A 6,086-nucleotide genomic window follows, 5' to 3' on the forward strand; every position below is an offset into this window, starting at 1 on the left:
GCCAGTATATTCTTGATCTTCTTAATCGTGCTGGTATGCTTGACTGTCAATCATCTCGCACTCCTGTCGATACTAGTTTTAAACTTTCGGCTACCGGTGAACCCTTTTCCGATCATACTCTCTATCGTGGCCTAACAGGTGCTCTCCAATATCTCACCATTACTCGTCCTGAAATCTCTTTTGCTGTTCAACAAGCATGTCTCTATATGCATGATCCCCGGGTTCCTCACTATAATCATGTTAAACGCATTCTTCGGTATTTAAAAGGAACTCTCAATCATGGTCTCCACCTCAATAATTCTTCTCCAAACTCGCTTACCGCATACTCTGATGCAGACTGGGCTGGTTGTCCTGACACTCGAAGGTCCACTTCCGGTTTTTGTGTTTTTCTTGGTAACAATTTGATTTCTTGGTCTTCGAAAAGACAGGTTACAGTCTCACGTTCGTCGGCCGAGGCTGAGTATCGCGCTGTGGCACATGCCGTTGCAGATACCATCTGGATTCGGCAGTTACTCTCCGAGCTACACAAGCCTATTGAGCAGGCCACTATTGTCTACTGTGACAACATATCAGCAGTCTATATGACCAGCAATCCAGTTCAACACCGACGCACAAAGCATATTGAGATTAATATTCATTTTGTTCGTGAAAAGGTTGGTCTTGGTCAGGTTCGAGTGCTTCATGTTCCCTCTACGGCTCAGTTTGCTGACATTTTCACCAAGGCACTACCTACTAAGCCGTTTCAAGATATCTGTTTCAGTCTCAACGTCGTCGAGCCTGCCGTTGATACTACGGGGGGATGTTAGAGTAGTCATTATGGTATACGACTTCTAGTCCAAGTCAGTTTTGTACCCCTACCCCAAGTCGGTTTGTACTCTCTTATATACTCTTGTATGCCGCACCAAATCATCAATAAGCAACAGTTTTATTCAGCTTTCAATAAACACAAAGACATGCACACACGTATATAGAAAATAGAAGATACAAAAGGCCGTTGGATGATCTTTCCAGTCCGAACTCCAGACAGTGTGGTCTAGACATACTTGGGAGAAATGGGGTAATTCATTGGAGTTGCCCTAGCACACATTTACCAAGTAAGACAATACCTTGTACTTTTGGATCTTTGATGCAAGGGAAAAAGTGTGCTTATGAGCACGCCTATTTTAACGAGCAGTAGGGACGCGTACAACATATACGTACACTTGTGCTATTTCTAACATGCAGTGGGGGCGCGGCCAGCGTAAACCCATAGTCGCCGCAGCACTAATGATCGTGGACGTGATCTTTCTCAATCAAATAGGATCTTTGGGACTTTCCCGATGCCTTAGCACGGCTATGCGAGCATGAACTTTGCTCACATGTTTGTTTTTTCACAAATATGTAAATCTTATGTATCTTTTTGCTCCTAGAAAAAAATAGTATAATAGAGGATACAACACATGACATGAACGTAGAAAGGATGCTCAGCCCGGAGCATCGCTCACAAGTTTCGATTAACGAGTACTAAGCACTCGTTCTTTCGCTGTGTGCGCTCTGCTAGGCTCTCCGATGAAGCGACAGCCGACCAAGCTGCATTTGCGGGTCCAAACAATCGGATGGACGGGCATTCTGACACCCTCTTCAAAATCTGTTCTAAAGCGTTTGTTCGCCGGCGCAAGGCGAGTTCGATGTCCAGAGATATACCCAACCCCAGGTTCGGTCTAAACTGCTACCTATGCACATGAGGAAAGCCCACACGAGGATGGGGTGAGGGCGGGTGCTGGCCGTCCCTCATGGTTGTGTGGGCGGCGTGAGGGCGGCGAGGTCTTGATGCAGAGGCGGGTGGCTATTCTTCCTCCCGGCCCCTTCCCCTCGCGGTGGTCTCCTCTCGTCAATCTGGTGGTTGGCCCGCTAGATCTGGCCGGCGAGGATGGGGTGGTGGAGCCTTGGAATGGGGGAAACCCCTGGTTGATTACGCGCCGACCTCGACGCCAGTGGTGCTTCGGTGCCGTTCTCCCTCTTAAGGGCCGGTCGATCTTCCGGGTCCACCCCCTCCTCCCTCATCCTTCTTCGGGCAAAAGTCTTGGCCTTTTAGCCGGATGGCAGAGGCGTTCTGGTGTCTTAGTCCTCCCTGGAGACGTTGTTCAAGGGGTGGTTGGGGGTTGTGGTTCTGGTTCATCGTGGCTGGTGGCAGCGGCGGTGCTCGGTTCCCCTTGTTGTCGGCGTTGGTGGTGGTGTGTGGGTCCTTATGCATCTTTCAGCGGCTCTTCGCGTTGTCTATTAGTTGGTCGCCGGCCGGTGGTGGTCATCCGCGTGTATGGCACGGTCAGGACGAAGGGGATATAGTGGTCTCCCCTCTGGCAGTGGCCTGAGGCGGCGGGCGGCGGAGTCTACGTCTTCCTTTAAGAGGTCTGGATCTGCATGTCCATGGCAATTGCTGGCGTCGGGTGGCTTCGGTTCTATCGTTCTGGCAGCGCGAGATCTCTGACGGCTTGATCGCTACTTCCACTGGTGCTCTGTCTGCTGCTCCCGCTGGTCGTAGTGATATGCGCATGTTTTATTTTAGTTTTTGCTCGAATCTTTGCCTTTGTAATTCAGCATCATTGTATTTTAGCCGGGTTTTTTAAGGAGGATTACCCCCGGCCTCTGCATCTGGGCGATGCATGCAACCATTTTATTGATTATTCGCAAAGACCTTACAAACTAGTACATCAGATAGTCAGAAGCCATCATCTTAGCAAAGCCATCATCTTAGCAACATCTGTCGCTACTCCTATCACTAGTAGAAAAAGGGTCAAATGTCAAGCACATTAGTGCCAGTTTGCTTTTGAGCCGGCACTAATGTGTCCATTAGTGCTGGTTCCAACGACTAGCCAGCCGCTTTCATTAGTACCGGTTCGTGGCCGACCTTTAGCACCGGTTCGTGCCACGGACCGGTACTAAAGTGAGTGGTGGCAGGATGTTGTCTGTCCGGGGCCCCTCCAGCACCTTTAGTACCGGTTCATGGCACGAACCGGTGCTAAAGGTCGTCCTACATAAACCCTTCGTCCACCCGAGCTCGCTCTGTTCTTCCCCTTTCCCCTCTCCTCTCTGTTCTTCCCCTCTTCCTCTCGAGCTCATCACACATTTTGCCCAAAATTTGTCAAGATTTGAAGGCCCCCATCCATTCAAATGATCACACAGGTTAGCAACTTTGTCCTTTCATCTCTCATTGCTAGATTAGCTCTTGCAATGCTTTGTATAGTGATTAATTTATGAGTTTAGTAATTTGGTAGAAAATATATGTGCTAGTATTTGATTTATATGCAATTTGTGGTCAAAACTAACACTTAGTTTGCATATGTACGTGTGGTTTACTTAGTGCCTTCTAAGTCTCCGTCGTAACCAGAGTCGATCTCCCGCACCGTTCCGTCGCCGGCACCACCTTGTGGTGAGCCTCTTGTTCATGAATGTTTTACATTACCAAATTGATAATTGTGTGATTTGGATATATAGTTACTCGTATAATTATCTTACCCGTACGTTGTTTGTTATACATAGTGCCATGGTTTTGATATCCGTCCCCGTCGGCCCTCGTCCTTGTTATGATTCGGATGTGGTATATTCTCTTTTAAAACTAGTTGTTGCATTTCGTGTTTATGACAAATTATGCCCATCAAGTTGACATAGATATTTTTGTCTAGGAGGTTTGTGAACCGGAAATTCCAACCGACCCTATTGTCGAGAGGTTAAATTTAGTTGAAAGATAAAACGAGTATTTGAAAGAAAAATTGAAAAGAATTGAGGGGGAGAAGATGGAATTGGAGTTGCATGTTGCCGATGTCGTCGATGATCACAAGATCAAGATGGAGAAAATGCGCTTGAAGATTAGAAAGATTAGAAAATATGCCATTGATAGTGAGGCTTGGTATCATTATGTTGTTGGATCAATTGTTACCTTAGTTGCGATCTTGATCGCATTTGTTGTTGCATTTAAATTCTTTAGTTAGAGAGTTATTTGTTTGTTGCATTTAAGTCTTGTATGAACTTTATGTATGAACTTGTATTAATTTGGTCTATTCGGTGTTGTGTAATGAAGATGAGCCGACAATGGATGTACGATGACCGATGCTCTCTCGAGTTCATTAATGGCGTGCAAACTTTTCTGCTTGCGGCTGAGGCAAACAAGCGGGCGGATGGTTTTATGCCTTGTCCATGTTTAGTCTATAAGAATGATCACAATTACTCTACGTCAAGAACCATTCACGTCCACCTGTTTAAGTCCGGTTTCATGCCCCACTATAATGTTTGGACCAAGCACGTAGAAAGAGGGGTTATGATGGAAGACAATGAAGAAGAAGATGACGACGACAACTATCCTGGCCATGGGTTCCCTGAATACGATGATACAACAATGGGGGAAGAAGCTGAGCTGGCAATGCGGGAAGAAGTTGAAGAAGAGGCATCAGATGAGCCCGCTGATGATCTAGGTCGGGCCATTGCCGATGCAAAGAGAAACTGCGCAAGTGATTTGGACAAGAAGAAGTTGCAGCGCATGTTAGAGGATCACAAGAAATTGTTGTACCCGAATTGCGAAGCTGACAAGAAAAGGTTGGGCACCACACTGGAATTGCTGCAATGGAAGGCAGAGAATGGTGTATCTGACAAGGGATTTGGAAAGTTGATGGTAATGATAAAGAATATGCTTCCAAAGGACAACGAATTGCCCGAGAGTACGTACGAAGCAAGGAAGGCTGTCTGCCCTCTAGGGTTTGAGGTGCAGAAGATACATGCATGCCCTAATGACTGCATCCTATACCGCGGTGAGTACGAGGATTTGAACGCTTGCCCGGTATGCGGTGCATTGCGCTATAAGATCAGGCGCGATGACCCTGGTGATGTCGAGGGCGAGCGCCCCAGGAAGAAGATTCCTGCCAAGGTGATGTGGTATGCTCCTATAATACCACGGTTGAAACGTTTCTTCCAAAACAAAGAGCATGCCAAGGCAATGCGATGGCACAGAGAAGACCGTAAGAAAGAAGGAAAGTTGAGAGTACCCGCTGACGGGTCGCAGTGGAGAAAAACTGAGAGAAAGTACGGGAAGGAGTTTGCAGATGACGCAAGGAACGTATGGTTTGGTCTAAGCGCAGATGGCATTAATCCTTTTGGGGAGGAGAGCAGCAACCATAGCACCTGGCCTGTGACTCTATGTTTGTATAACCTTCCTCCTTGGTAGTGCATGAAGCGGAAGTTCATTATGATGCCAGTGCTCATCCAAGGCCCTAAGCAACCCGGAAACGACATTGATGTGTACCTAAGGCCATTAGTTGAAGAACTCTTACAGCTGTGGAATGGAACAGGTGTACGTGCGTGGGATGAGCACATGGGGGAAGAATTTGACCTAAAGGCCTTGCTGTTCGTGACCATCAATGATTGGCCTGCTCTGAGTAACCTTTGAGGACAGACAAACAAGGGATACCGCGCATGCACGCACTGTTTGGATGATACCAACAGTATATATTTGGACAATTGTAGGAAGAATGTGTACCTGGGACATCGTCGATTTCTTCCAAGCAGGCATCCCGTAAGAAAGAAAGGCAAGCATTTCAAAGGTGAGGCGGATCACCGGACGAAGCCTCGCCACCGTACTGGTGCTGATGTACATGATATGGTCAAGGATTTGAAGGTAGTCTTTGGAAAGGGTCCTGGCGGACAACCTATTCCGAATGACGCTGACGGACGCGCACCCATGTGGAAGAAAAACCTATATTTTGGGACCTGCCCTATTGGAAAGATCTAGAGGTCCGCTCTGCAATCGACGTGATGCACGTGACGAAGAATCTTTGCGTGACCCTGCTTGGCTTCTTGGGCGTGTATGGGAGACAAAAGATACACCTGAGGCACGGGAGGACCAGCAACGTATGCATGGAAAAGACGGCATACATCAGGGTCATGCCAGCTACACTCTTACCAAAGAAGAGAAGGAAATCTTCTTTGAATGCCCGCTCAGTATTAAGGTACCGTCTGGCTTCTCGTCGAATATAAAGGGAATAATAAACATGGCAGAGAAAAAGTTCCAGAACTTAAAGTCTCATGACTGCCACGTGATTATGACGCAACTGCTTCCG

Source organism: Aegilops tauschii, chromosome 1, assembly GCF_002575655.3.
Source record: "Aegilops tauschii subsp. strangulata cultivar AL8/78 chromosome 1, Aet v6.0, whole genome shotgun sequence".
NCBI classification, from domain to species: Eukaryota; Viridiplantae; Streptophyta; class Magnoliopsida; order Poales; family Poaceae; genus Aegilops; species Aegilops tauschii.